The sequence below is a fragment of the Amblyraja radiata genome, chromosome 1, assembly GCF_010909765.2.
Source record: "Amblyraja radiata isolate CabotCenter1 chromosome 1, sAmbRad1.1.pri, whole genome shotgun sequence".
Lineage (NCBI taxonomy): Eukaryota > Metazoa > Chordata > Chondrichthyes > Rajiformes > Rajidae > Amblyraja > Amblyraja radiata.
Window position 1 is genome coordinate 31,962,542 of NC_045956.1, and position 13,949 is coordinate 31,976,490.

Genomic DNA, 13,949 nt, shown 5'->3' on the forward strand with positions numbered 1-13,949 from the left:
TAACGCTTTCTGCTAATGATTCGATTGCAAGAGCAAATAATAGTGGGGATAGTGAACATCCTTGTCTACAACCGATAGAGAGATTAAATTTAGTTGATAACATTTGGTTTGTTAATATTCTAGCTGTTGGATTAGAGTATAACAATTTAACCCATGTACAGTACTTCTCTCCCAATTGAAAAATTTCCATCACCGAAAATAACTATGGCCATTCTACCTGGTCAAATGCTTTTTCAGCATCTAACGAAATAATTGCTAGATCTGCATTAGGAATTCTATTGGAGTATATAATATTGAATAGTCTTCTCAGATTATAAAATGAATAACGTTTTGGAATAAAACCTGTTTGGTCGGGGTGTATTAATTTGTTAATCACTAAGCTCAATCTATGAGATAGAATTTTAGTTAATATTTTCTGATCAGCATTTAAAAGGGCTATTGCTCTATATGAACCTGGGTCTTCAAGATCCTTCTCTGTTTTTGGTATGAGTATGATTGTAGATTCATTTAGAGTTTCTGGGAGTTTTTGTTGAGTGTAAGCGTATTTGTACAGTGTCTGTAGGTGAAACCAGATCATAAATTTTTTTATAAAATTCAGAGCTTAGACCATCAGGACCTGCAGCCTTTCCGTTTTTTAAAGATTTAATTGACACTTCGATGTCTTTTATCGTAATTTCAGCACCTAGTGATTCTCTCTCTTTCTGATCTAAACCCGCAAGATTACATTTCTGTAGAAATGTTTCCATTCCTGCTGATTGTTCTGTCATTTTAGATGAGTACAGTTTTTTATAGTATTGTAAAAATCTATCATTAATATCTTTAGGCAGTGTTAATGTTTCTCCCTTGTCTGTTCTAATTTTGTAAATTGTTTTTTCCCCCGTCCAGTTTACGAAGTTGTCGCACTAATAGTTTTTGTGGTTTATCACCAAATTCAAAATTTTATTGTTTTGTATGTTGATAAAGTTTTATAACTTGGTCTGAGTATATCTTGTTTAACTTATATTTCAGTACTGCAATTTTATTGTGTTTTATCATGGATGGTGCTGCTGCATTTTCTATGTCTAATTGCCTTATTTCCATTTCCAATTTCTGTTGTTTGGCCCTATTCTCTTTGTTAAGAAATGATTGGGAAGAGATTAATGCTCCTCGCACAAATGCTTTAAATGTTTCCCAAAGAAGGGAGGCAGAGGTTTCAGGGCTATCATTAGCCTCAAAAAACATATTAATCTGTTTTACGAGGTATTCATTACATAACTTTTCTTTTAAGATTTGGGGATTAAGTCTCCATTGTGACTGTGTCTCGGCCATTCCGTTTAGTTTAATCATAAATGTTAGTGGAGCATGGTCTGAGATTATGATATTATGATATTGCAAGTTATAGGTAAATGGGATAAGTTTTGAGTCTATTAAAAAATAATCTATCCTTGAGTAAGTTTTATGCACTGGTGAGTAAAATGAATATTCTCGACCCGATGGGTTTTCAATTCTCCAAACATCCTTAATGTTGGTAGTATTAATATATGAGTTTAGAAATTCACTTGATTGAGATTTTAGTTTTCTTTGAGTTGATGATCTATCCAAATAAGCATCCAATGTGCAATTTAAGTCTCCACCTATTATTAAGTTTTGTTGTGTACATTCCGGAATATTGTTAAGTATTCTCTTAAAAAACAGGGGGCTATCAAAATTTGGTCCATACACATTAAGGAGTCACCTTTTTTGAGTATAACTCCCCTATTATTACAATATATCTGCCTTCAATATCTTCTATCATTGATATATGTTTAAAGGCTATACCTTTACGAATTAATATTGCAACCCCTCTAGATTTGTGCGAGAATGAGGAGTGATATGCTTTAGCAATCCATTTTGCTTTCAATCTATGTTGTGCTTCCTTTTTAAGATGTGTTTCCTGGAGAAATATTATATCTGTTTTCAATGATTTTAAATGAGCTAACACTTTGCCTCTCTTGATAGGTTCATTAATTCCCTTAACATTCCAACTACAGAATTTAATTCCTTCGCCCCCAATTTTTCTATTCACGTCTTGCATCTTGTGATTATAGTGGTCCATGTCAGAGCAGATAGCTCAGTACACTCAACCCTACCTTATACTCGAACATCAGGTAGATGAATTTTAAGTCTCGTCTGTTTTCCATCCGAAAATATCTTGCACCCTGCTTGAAGTGGTAAGAAACTGCAATTGAATTTGGTTGCCTTGCACCCTGCTTGAAATGGTAGGAAACTGCACTTGAATCGGTGGCCTTGCACCCTGCTTGAAGTGGTAAGAAACTGCAATTGAATTTGGTTGCCTTGCACCCTGCTTGAAATGGAATTTCAAGGAATAGCCGTGAGTCAACTGCTAGCCCACCAGCCGTGAATGAGCTGCCAGCACCTCAGGCTTGAGTGACTGAGCTGCCACCCCAATAATCCATTTGGCCCACAATGTCCATACTAACCCTCTGGAAACCAGTCCCTTCCGCCCAGAATGTCCATACTAGTGCAACAGAAATCCCCCCCCCCCCCCCCCCCCACTGGCCACCAATGTGTGTGTGTGGGGTGTGCCTGTGCGTGTGTGTGGGGTGTGCGTGTGCATGTGCGTGTGTGTGGGGTGTGCTGTGCTTGTGTGTGGGGTGTGCTGTGCTTGTGTGTGGGGTGTAATTTCATGTAATATATGACTTTGAATTGAATGAAAACATTTATTTTGTTGTAAAGCCTTCCTAGCATGAGTTTTTGCCAACCGCATGTAAAAGCATTCCACTCACAACAAACCATCTATTTGGGCTTTTCCAAAACACTATGCTATGCTATATGCAAATGCTGGCATTTAAACAGACCTTCACAAATCATTGTTTTAAATTATTTTATACGTTGTAATACATGATGTGCAATTGAATTGAAATGTTTGTTTTGTTGTTATTGGCAATCGTATGAAAACGTATTTTATTTCATGTAATACGTTGTTTAGTTATGCTTAGAGATAGTGCGGAAACAGGCCCTTCGGCCCATCATGTCCGCACCAACCAGTGCCCAACCTGCGCCCAAATGCTATCCTACACACACTAGGGACAGTTTACAATTATATTAAGCCAATTAGCTTACGAATTGGGAGTGTGGGGGAAACCTGAGCACCCGGAGAAAGCCCACACTGGTCATGGGCAGAACGTAGAAACTCCATACAGACAGCATCTGTAGTCAGGATCGAACCCAGGCCTCTGGTGCTGTGAGGCAGCAACTCTACCGCTGCGCCACCGTGCTGCTCAGTAATCTCGAAAGTCAGTGAATGAGGCAGCATCACTGGAGAACATGGATAGGTGACGTTTCGGTTCAGGACATTCCTACAGCCTGATGTAGTAGCGGGAGGCAAAGCTGGGAGAGAGGTGGGAGTGGGTCAAAGTCTGGCAAGTGATAGATGGTGAGAGGGGTTTAAATGGCAGATGGTCGGACAAAGGCCAGAGATGAAAAAATAAAAAGTGTGAAATAATCATAGTGTTTAGTTTAGTTTAGTTTATTATCACGTGTACTGAGGTGCAGTGAAAAGCTTTTTGTTTCATGCTATCCAGTCAGCGGATAGACTATACATGATTACAATCAAGCCGACCACAATGTACAGGATACAGGATGAAGAGAATAACGTTAGCGCAAGATAAAGTTCATGTTATTGGTTGCGCTAAACATGAAACCAGAGGAAAGAATATGTGGAAAGGAAGAGGAGGGGGGGGTGGGGATGGAGGAGGTAATTGGTGTGTACCCAAGATGCACAGAGGGAACAGAGGGGGGAGAAGGTGGAGGGGGCTAGTTGGGCAAGGGGGTGTTTTGTACGATCATTGACTAAAATTGTAGAATTCTGAAGAATTGTCTGATGAAGAGTCCCAACCCAAAACGTCACCTATCCATCTTCTCCAGAGATGCTGCCTGACCCGCTGAGTTACTCCAGCACTCTGTGTCCATCTTCTCCAGAGATGCTGCCTGACCCGCTGAGTTACTCCAGCACTCTGTAGAATTCAATGTTTGACTCAGCATTTGGCTTAGTCTTGTGGCGTGTCCTGAGCCATTTAATGTGGTTACAGGAGTCAGTAAACACTGTTGCTATGTACGATGTGTAGAAAGCAGACCTGCGTGCCCCAGTTAGCTGGTGGTGAACCACAAATGAATGGAGGGTTACTGAGTCTCCCTCACCACCTGGAAGAAGGAACTTTTCATCAATAGTTCCATGGTCTCTTTATTACATGGAAACATAGAAAATAGGTGCAGGGGGAGGCCATTCAGCCCTTAAAGCCGGCACTGCTATTCATTGTGATCATGGCTGAGCACCGCAATCAGTACCCCATTCCTGCCTTCTCCCCATACCCATTGATTCCGTTAGCCCCAAGAGCTCTATCAAACTCTCTTTTAAATTAATCCAGTGAATTGGCCTCCACTGCCTTCTATGGCAGAGAATTCCACAAATTCACAACTCTCTGGGTGAAAAAGTTTTTCTTCATCTCAGTTTTAAATGGCCTCCCCTTTATTCTTAGACTGTGGCCCCTGGTTCTTGACTCCCTCAACATTGGGAAATGTTTTCCCGCATCTAGCTTGTCCAGTCCTTTTATAATTTTATACATTTCTGTATGATCTCCTCTCATCCTTCTAAATTCCAGTGAATACAAGCCCAGTCTTTCCAATCTTTTCTCATATGACAGTCCCGCCATCCTGGGATTAACCTCGTGAACCTACGCTGCACTCCCACAATAGCAAGAATATCCTTCCTCAAATTAGGAGACCAGAACTGCACACAATACTCCAGATGTGGTCTCACCAGGGCCCTGTACAACTGCAGAAGGACCTCTTTACTCCTATACTCAAATCCTCTCGTTATGAAGGCCAACATGCCATTTCCTTGTTCCCCATAATAATCTCACCTGTTTCTGCCTTCAAGGGACCCATATTTGTCTTTGCTAACCTTTTTCTCTTAACATACCTAAAGAAGCTTTACTATCCTTCTTTATATTCTTGGCCAGCTTACCCTCGTACTTCATCTTTTCACTCCGTATTGCCTTTTTTGTTACCTTCTGATGTCCTTTGAAAGTTTCCAAATCCTCTTGCTTCCCGCTACTCTTTGCTATTATACACCTTTTATTTTAGTTTTATTCCATCCCTAATTTCCCTTGTCAGCCACGGTGGCCTCTTACACCCCTTAGAATCTTTCTTCCTCTTTGGAATATAATGATCCTGCATCTTCTGGATTATGCCCAGAAATTCCTGCCATTGCTGTTCCACCGTCATTCCTGCTAGGATCCTTTTCCAGTCGACCTTGACCAGCTCCCCTCTCATGCCTTCATAGTCCCCTTTGTTCAACTGCAACACTGACACTTCTGATTTAACCTTCGCCCTCTCAAATTGTAGATTAAAGCTTATCATATTATGATCACTCCCTCCTGGTGGTTCCTTTACCTTGAGATCCCTTATTAAATCTGATTCATTAGACAACACTAAATCCAGAATTGCCGTCTCTCTGGTAGGCTCCAGTACAAGCTGCTCTGAATCCATCTCAGAGGCACTCTACAAACTCCCTTCTTGGGGTCCAGAACTAACCTGATTTTCCCAGTCTACCTGCATATTGGAATCTCCCATAACCACAGTGGCATTACTGTTCTTACATGCCAATTTTAACTCCTGCTGCAACTTGCACCCTATATCCAGGCTACTGTTTGGAGGCCTGTAGATAACTCCCATTAGGGTCTTCTTACCTTTACAATTCCTCAATTCTATCCACAGCGACACTACATCGTCAGTCCCTATGTCACCCCTCGCAAGGGACTGAAGTTTATCCCTCACCAACAAAGCTACCCCATCTCCTCTGCCCACCTGCCTGTCCTTTCTATAGGACATATAACCCTGAATATTCAGTTCCCAGTCCCCATCCTTCTGCAGCCACGTCTCGGTAATCCCCACAATGTCATATCTACCAATCTCTAACTGAGTATAAGTGTAGGAGTACGCCATAGAGGGAAATTATGGGGACAAACAGAAGACACGAGTTGGAACTGGCAGGCAAGGTTCAGGAAAATCTCAACAGATTCTATAGTAAATTAAGAGTAGACTTTAGACTTCAGAGGTACAGCGTGGCAACAGGCCCTTCAGACCACTGAATGTGACCATCAATCACCCCGTACACTAGCACTATCCTACACACTAGGGACAATTATTAATATGCAGAATCCGATTAACCTACAAACCTGCACGTCTTCGGAGTGTCGGAGGTAACCGGAGCACCCAGAGAAAACCAACACAGTTACAGGGAGAACGTACAAACTCCACACAGAGAGCATCCGAGGTCAGGATCGAACCTGGGTCTTTAACTGTGAGGCAAAAGGACAGATAGAGAGAGAACAGATCCCATCAAATATCAGAGTGTTGGACTTTGTGTGGAGCCACAGGGGATGGGTGAATTATTTAATGAATGTTTCTCTGCTGTTTTTACTGTGGTGAATATCAGGGAGTCTAAGGAGGTGAGGCAAATGAGATTTAGTTTAGTTTATTGTCGCGTGTACCGAGGTACAGTGAAAAGCTTTTGTTGCGTGCTATCCAGTCAGATGAAAGACAATACATGATTACAATCGAGCCATTCACAGTGTACAGATTCATGATATGGGGAATAAAGTGAATAATGTTTAGTGCAAGATAAAGCCAATAAAGTCCAATCAAAGTTAGTCCAAGGGTCTCCAATGAGGTATTTAGTAGTTCAGCACTGCTCTCTGGTTGTGATAGGATGATTCAGTTGCCTGATAACAGCTGGGAAGAAACTGTCCCTGAATCTGGAGGTGTGCATATTCACATTTCTATACCTGTTAACCATATAACCATATAACAATTACAGCACGGAATCAGGCCATCTCGGCCCTTCTAGTCCGTGCTGAACACTTATTCTCCCCTAGTCCCATCTACCTGCACTCAGAGCATAACCCTCCATTCCTTTCCCGTCCATATAACTATCCTTTTGCCTGATGGGAGAGGGGAGAGGAGGGAGTGGCCAGTGTACGACTTGTCCTTGATGATGCTGCTGGCCTTGCCGAGGCAGCGTGAGGCACAAATGGAATCAATGGAAGGGAAGTTGGTTCGTGTGTTGGTCTGGGCTGCGTTCACAATTTGCTGCAATTTCTTGGATGGAGCTGTTCCCAAACCGAGCTGTGATGCATCCCGATAAAATGTTTTCTATGGCGCATCTGTGGAAGTCGGCGAGAGTTGTTGAGGACATGTGATGTCTTGGAACATACACAAATGATCAAAAAGGAGGTTTGGTGGCTTGAAGTGCATTAAGGTGACGTTTTAGGAAACCAGGGAAGGAATTAGAGGTCCTTGTGGCACAGTGGCACAGTAGGTAGAGCCACTGCCTCACAGCACCAGAGACACAAGTTCGATCCTGACCTCGGGTGCTGTCTGTGTAGAGTTTGCATGTTCTCCCCGGGTGCTCCAGGTTTCCCCCACGTCCCAAAGACTTGCAGGTTTGTAGGTTCATTAGCACTTTGTAAACTGCTCTCAGTGTGTGAGGGGTAGAATCGAAGGGGATTTGAAGAGAATGCGGGGAGAATAAAAGATAGAATTTGTGTAGATGGGTCAGTACGGACTCAGTGGGTCCAAGGGCCTTTTTCTGTGCTGAAACTCGATTGTAAGTTAATTGGCTTCGGTAAGGTAGTAAGTGTGGCGTAGTGCTAGTGTGTGGGATAGTGCTATTGCTGGTCGGCACAGACTCATGCCCCTGTCCCACTTCGACAATTTTTTAGACGATTGTCAGCGACTAGGACAATGGAATTCACCGAAGTCAGCACTGGTGACAACCTACGTTAGCCTGGCGACAACCTACGTCAGCCTGGCGACAACCTACGTCAGCCTGGTGACAACCTACGACAGCCTGGCGACAACCTACGTTAGCCTGGCGACAACCTACGTCAGCCCGGCGACAACCTACGACAGCCCAAACTGTCGCCACTGTCGCCAACATTTTTTCAACATGTTGAAACTGGCCCATCAGTGTGCCGAAGGGTCTGGTTTCACTCTGTATCCCTAAAGCCAGTTCTAATGCAAGGTGTGAGGGGTTGTAGTTTGGGAAGTCAAGCTAGGGCAGGACCTACACAGTGAACGGCAGTGCTCTGGGGAATGTTGCAGAGCAGAGGGATCTAGGAGTGCAGGTACCCGCACATACTGTAGTTCCCTGAAAGTGGCCACACAGGTTTGTTTTATTATTATTGCTATACAGTGTATGTGGAGAAGGGATGTGACTGGATGTAAAGAAGGTGTTTGGCACACTGCCCTTCATCAGGGCACTGAGTTCAAGACTTGGTGCCTCATTTTACAACTGCGCGGTAGTAGGGAGTATTGTGTTCAATTTTGCTCACCCTGCCATGGGAAGGATGTCATCAAGCTGGAAAGGGTGCAGAGAAGCTTTACGAGGATGTTGCCAGGACTCGAGGGCCTGAGCTATAGGGAGAGGTTGGGCTGACTTGGACCCTATTCCTTGCAGTGCAGGAGGATGAAGGGTGATCTTATAGAGGTGTATAAAATCATGAGTGGAATAGATAAGGTAAATGTAGAATCTTTTTACCCAGAAAAAGAGGAAGCAAAAACCAGAGGACATATCTTTAAGGTGAAGGGGGAATTATTTAATCGGAACCTGAAGGGCAACTTATTCACACAGGTGGGTGTATAGAACGAGCTGCCAGAGGAGGTAGTTGAGGCAGTTACTCTAACAACATTTACAAGGTACTTGGACTGGTACATAAATAGGAAACGTTTAGAGGGATATGGGCTTAACACAGGCAAGTGGGACTAGTATAGATGGGGAATCTTGACCAAAACACAAAGTGCTGGTGGAACTCAGCCGGGACAAACAGCATCTGCAGAGGGAATGGACAAATGATGTTTCAGGTTGGTACCATTCTTCAGACTGATTGGAGTAGGAGGGAGAAAGCTGGTTAAAGGGGGTGGAGGTGGCAAGAGATAGGTGGATACAGGTGATGGGGGTGTTATTGGCAGGAGGTGAGGTGTGACAAAGACTAGAAGAAAAAAAGTGACAAAAGGATGTCAGATGAGGAGAGGAGGGGTGAAATGTGAAGCCGGAGGAGAGATATGGGTGGGAGGGGAGAGGTGAATGCGGGGGGATTAAAGGGAGGGGGGGGGTACCTGCGGATGGGAGATGAGGGTACAGAGGAGGGGACAGGAGCAGGGTGACTGGGGATGGGATGCAGGGGAATGGGGGGGGGGGGGGTAATGCTTGTAATTGTAGAACTGATGTTGATATGTGTAGGAAGGAACTGTAGATGCTGGTTTACACCGAAAATACACACAAAATGCTGGCATAACTCAGCAGGGCAGGCAGCATCCCTGGAGAGAAGGAATGGGTGACATTGCAGGTCAAGACCCTTCTTCAGACTGAAGGATGAGTCCAAGTCCTTCCCTCCAGTGATGCTGGCTGTCCTGCTGTCCTGCTGAGTTACTCCAGCATTTTGTGTCTGTCATCAACATTGATATGTTGGACAAAGATAGACACAAAGTGCTGGATTAACTCAGCGGGTCAGGCAGCATCTGTGGAGAACATGGACACAGAGCGCTGGAGTAACTCAGCGGGTCAGGCAGCATCTCTGGAGAACATGGATAGGAGACGTTTCGGGACCGTGACCATCACCCATCCTTTATCTCCAGAGATGCTGCCTGACCTCCAGTTCCTCCTGCACTTTGTGTCTATCTTTGGTAGAAACCAGCATCTGCAGTTCCTTGTTTCTACATCTTGATACATTGGGCACCTTGGTCTGCATGGGCCAGTTGGGCTGAAGGGCCTGATTTCCTGCTCTCAATGACTCGTCCAGTTTACCACAGCCATCAGCAGCTCAGGTAGGACGTGGGAAGCTGGGACCTGCATCAGCTTTCATCAACCCCGTGCATTCCTGCACTCTGTCTGAACTCTGGGGACTGACCCAACCACCTCCAAACCAGGTTTTTTTTCCGAACTTTGCGGAATGTTTGACCGAACCTTTAATTAAAAGACAAACTTGTCTCCATCTCTCTCCCTGTGAGCACCCACTGTGATACATTCCATTCTACTGGCTTTTAACCTCTCATGCTTCCTCCTCTCCTTATGATGCACTAGGCTGCCATTCGGCCCATCGAGAATGCTGACGCCCCATCACTCCCATTTCTCTGCTAATTTCGCTGTAATCCTTTCTCCCTTAAAACAAATGCCTTCATGAACAGCTTCTTCCCAGCTACCATCAGCCTCTTGAGCACAGCACAACACTAACCTCAGCAACTGTGATCTTCTTTGGACTTCTTTGGTTGCATTATGGACTTTGCTTTTGCACAATAACGTTACATAATATTATTTTGGTTACTAATATATATTATTGCTTATTATATATTTATATGCGTGTCATTGTGTTAATAGCGTTGTCAAGCTGCTGCAAGAAAGAATTTCATTGTTCTAATGACACTTGACATAGAACTGTACAGCACAGGAACAAGCATTTTGGCCCACAATGCCCGTGCTAAAAATGATGCACACTGTCGTGTTGCATCACAGCTTGGTGTAAGAACAGCTCTGCCCAAAACCGCAAGAAATTGCAGAGTTGTGGATGTAGCCCAGTCCATCACACAGACCCGACTCCCCACCATTGACTCCATCTTCACTTCACGCTACCTCGGAAAAGCAGCCGACATAATCAAAGACTTGTCCCTGTCCCACCCCGGTATTCCTTCTCCTCCCCGCTCCCATCCGGCAGAAGGTACAGAAGCTTGAAAGCACGCACCACCAGACTCAGGAACAGCTTCATCCCCTCTGTTATCAGGCTTCTGAATGGCCCTTCCATAAGCTAGGGTACCGTCCGATTCACCTCTACCCCATTGTGGACATTGGACTTTGTCTCTGGAACTGATGCGCTACAATGCTGAGAACTATATTCTGCACTCTGTGTCTTCCCCTTTGCTCTACCTATTGTACTGGAGTCTGGCGTGATTGTATTTGTATATAGTATTATCTGATCAGATTGGATAGCATGCAAAACAAAGCTTTTCACTGTACCTTGGTACACATGACAATAATAAAACTAAACCATTGCTATTCCCTTAACTTGAAGTTGTTTCTGACTAAGCCTGGGGAAGGGTCTTGAACCAAACCGTCACCTATCCATTATTACTCCACCCATCTGCCAACCACACCCCTTCACATGTATCCACCTATCACTCACCAGCCTTGTCCCACCCCCCCACCTTCCTTTCTCCAGCTTCCCCCCCCCCTGCTCTATCAGTGAAGAATAGAAAGGTCCTGACACATAACGTTGTCTGCCCATATCCCCCCCAGCTGAGTTCCTCCAGCACTTTGAGTTTTGCTGGTTATAGACAAGAGAATATATAGTATCCTGACTTGGAAAAATACCATCAATTCTTCTTCATCAAAGTCTAAATCCTCGAACTCCCTCCTTAGTGACTGTGGGAGCGCCACAGTTCATACCACCCACCAATTAGGGATGGATATTAAATTCTGGTCTTTGTTAATCATAAACCTGTACGTTGGATGTGAGCAATTCCATCTCTTCACCACTGTTCTTCATCCATTGTCAAATCATCAATCTTCATCTGATCACAATGGATTAAAGTCATATCTATGCAATGTTAAAAGCAGAGTCTGTCTGAAAGTAATGTTGTACCTGTCTGTGACACACCCTCGTTCACTCAATGGTATTTTAGGCCCCATATCTGAGGAAGGATGTGCTGGCGTTGGAGAGGGTCCAGAGGAGGTTTACGAGAATGATCCCAGGAATGAGTGGGTTAACGTATGATGAGCGTTTGACGGCACTGGGCCTGTACTCGCTGGAGTTTAGAAGGATGAGGGACCTCATTGAAACTTATCGAATAGTGAAAGGCCTGGATAGAGTGGATATGGAGAGGATGTTTCCACTAGTATGAGAGCCTAGGACCAGAGGGCACAGCCTCAGAATAAAATAACTACTTTTAGAAAGGAGATGAGGATGAATGAGTCAGAGGGAGGTGAATCTGTGGAATTTATTGCCACAGAAGGCTGTGGAGGCCAAGTCAATAGATAATTTTAAGGTGGAGATCGACAGATTCTGGATTAGTACGGGTGTCAGGGATTGTGAGAAGAAGGCCGGAGAAAGGGGTTGAGAGGGAAGGATAGATCAGCCATGATTGAATGGCAGAGTAGACTCGATGGGCCGGATGGCCTAATTCTTCTCCTATCACATGTTCCAGAGAGGAGGTGTTACAGGTGGGATAAAGAGGGAGGGGGAGGAGGGAGAGAAGGTAGAGTTGTGATTAAGGAGGATGTCACGGCGGTAGCCTGAGATCACGTTACTGAGGGATTGTCCAATGTGGCCATATGGATGTGGCTGAGATATAAAAGGGGGATGCTCACATTGTTAGGAGTGAACTATAACCTTCCAATTAGTCAATGGGTAACAGAGGTCTACGTACGAAGGGTTCGGTTTAGGCATATTTTGATATTTTACTTCAGAGATACAGCATTGAAACTGGCCCTTCGGCCCATCGAGTGTCTACGCCGACCAGCATTCACCCCGTACACTAGCACTATCCTGCAGACCAGCGACAATCTACAGAAGCCAATCAGCCTACTAACCTGTACGGCCTTTGGAGTGTGGGAGGAAACCGAAGATCTCGGAGAAAACCCACGCAGTCACTGGGAGAACGTACAAACTCCATACTGACAGCGCCCGTTGTCAGAATATCTCTGGTGCTGTGAGGCAGCAACTCTACCGCTGCGCCACCGTGCCACCCTTGTGATAATGTGAGGATGTGATCGGGGAAAGGAAGGAGACATACTGTGGTACGGGCAGATGGAACCAAGCCAATCAGGAGGGCAGGAGGGGGATCTGGCGGGCAAGATGGAGGAAGATCCCAAGAGATTCCACGGGCAAATGAAGTGTGAAAGTTCCACGGGAGAGAACAGATCTCCAGGAGTATCAGCATGGCTGTTTATGTTGGCGAACTCCCCATGATGTTTAACTATGGGCAAGACAATGGAAGAAGGGGGAGCTCTGGGAGAGAAAGGGGAGGGGGGTTGTTAGACGTTACCTCAAATTAGAGTATTCAATGTTCCTGTATTATATATTCAACGTCTCATAGAATGATACAGCATGGAAACGGACCCTTTGGCCCATCTTGCCCACACCGACCAACATGTCCCTTGTATACTCTGGAGTTTGTATACTGCAGCTTGGGCTTGTATACTTTGGAGTTTAGAAGGATGAGAGGGTATTTTATTGAAACATGTATGATTATTAAGGGTTTGGACACGCTAGAGGCAGGAAACATGTTCCCGATGTTGAGGGAGTCCAGAACCAGGGGCCACTGTTTAAGAATAAGGGGTAAGCCATTTAGAACGGAGATGAGGAAACATTTTTTCTCACAGAGAGTTGTGAGTCTGTGGAATTCTTTGCCTCAGAGGGCGGTGGAGGCCGGTTCGCTGGATACTTTCAAGAGAGAGCTAGATAGGGCTCTTAAAGATAGCAGAGTCAGGGGATATGGGGAGAAGGCAGGAACGGGGTACTGATTGGGGATGATCAGCCATGATCACATTGAATGGCGATGCTGGCTCTAGGGGCCAAATGGCCTACTCCTGCACCTATAGTCTATTGTCTATATTATCTATTGTTCCATCTACACTAGTCCCACCTGCCTGCGGTTGGCCTGTATCTGTCTAAACCTGTTCAAATGTTTCTTAAACTTTGCAATAGTACCTGTCTCAATGACCTCCTCCGGCAGCTCGTTCCATTCACCCACCACCCTCCTTGTGAAAGGAGTCCACGTCATGGAGTTTATTTCAGATATGTGTGTGATGAAATATTTTGGGTTATCACACCTGGGTAGGATGTTCGCAATGAAGGTAGGGCCCAGGGCAATGTGGAGTGTCAGACTGACCTAGGAGTACATGCACTACTTCCCTG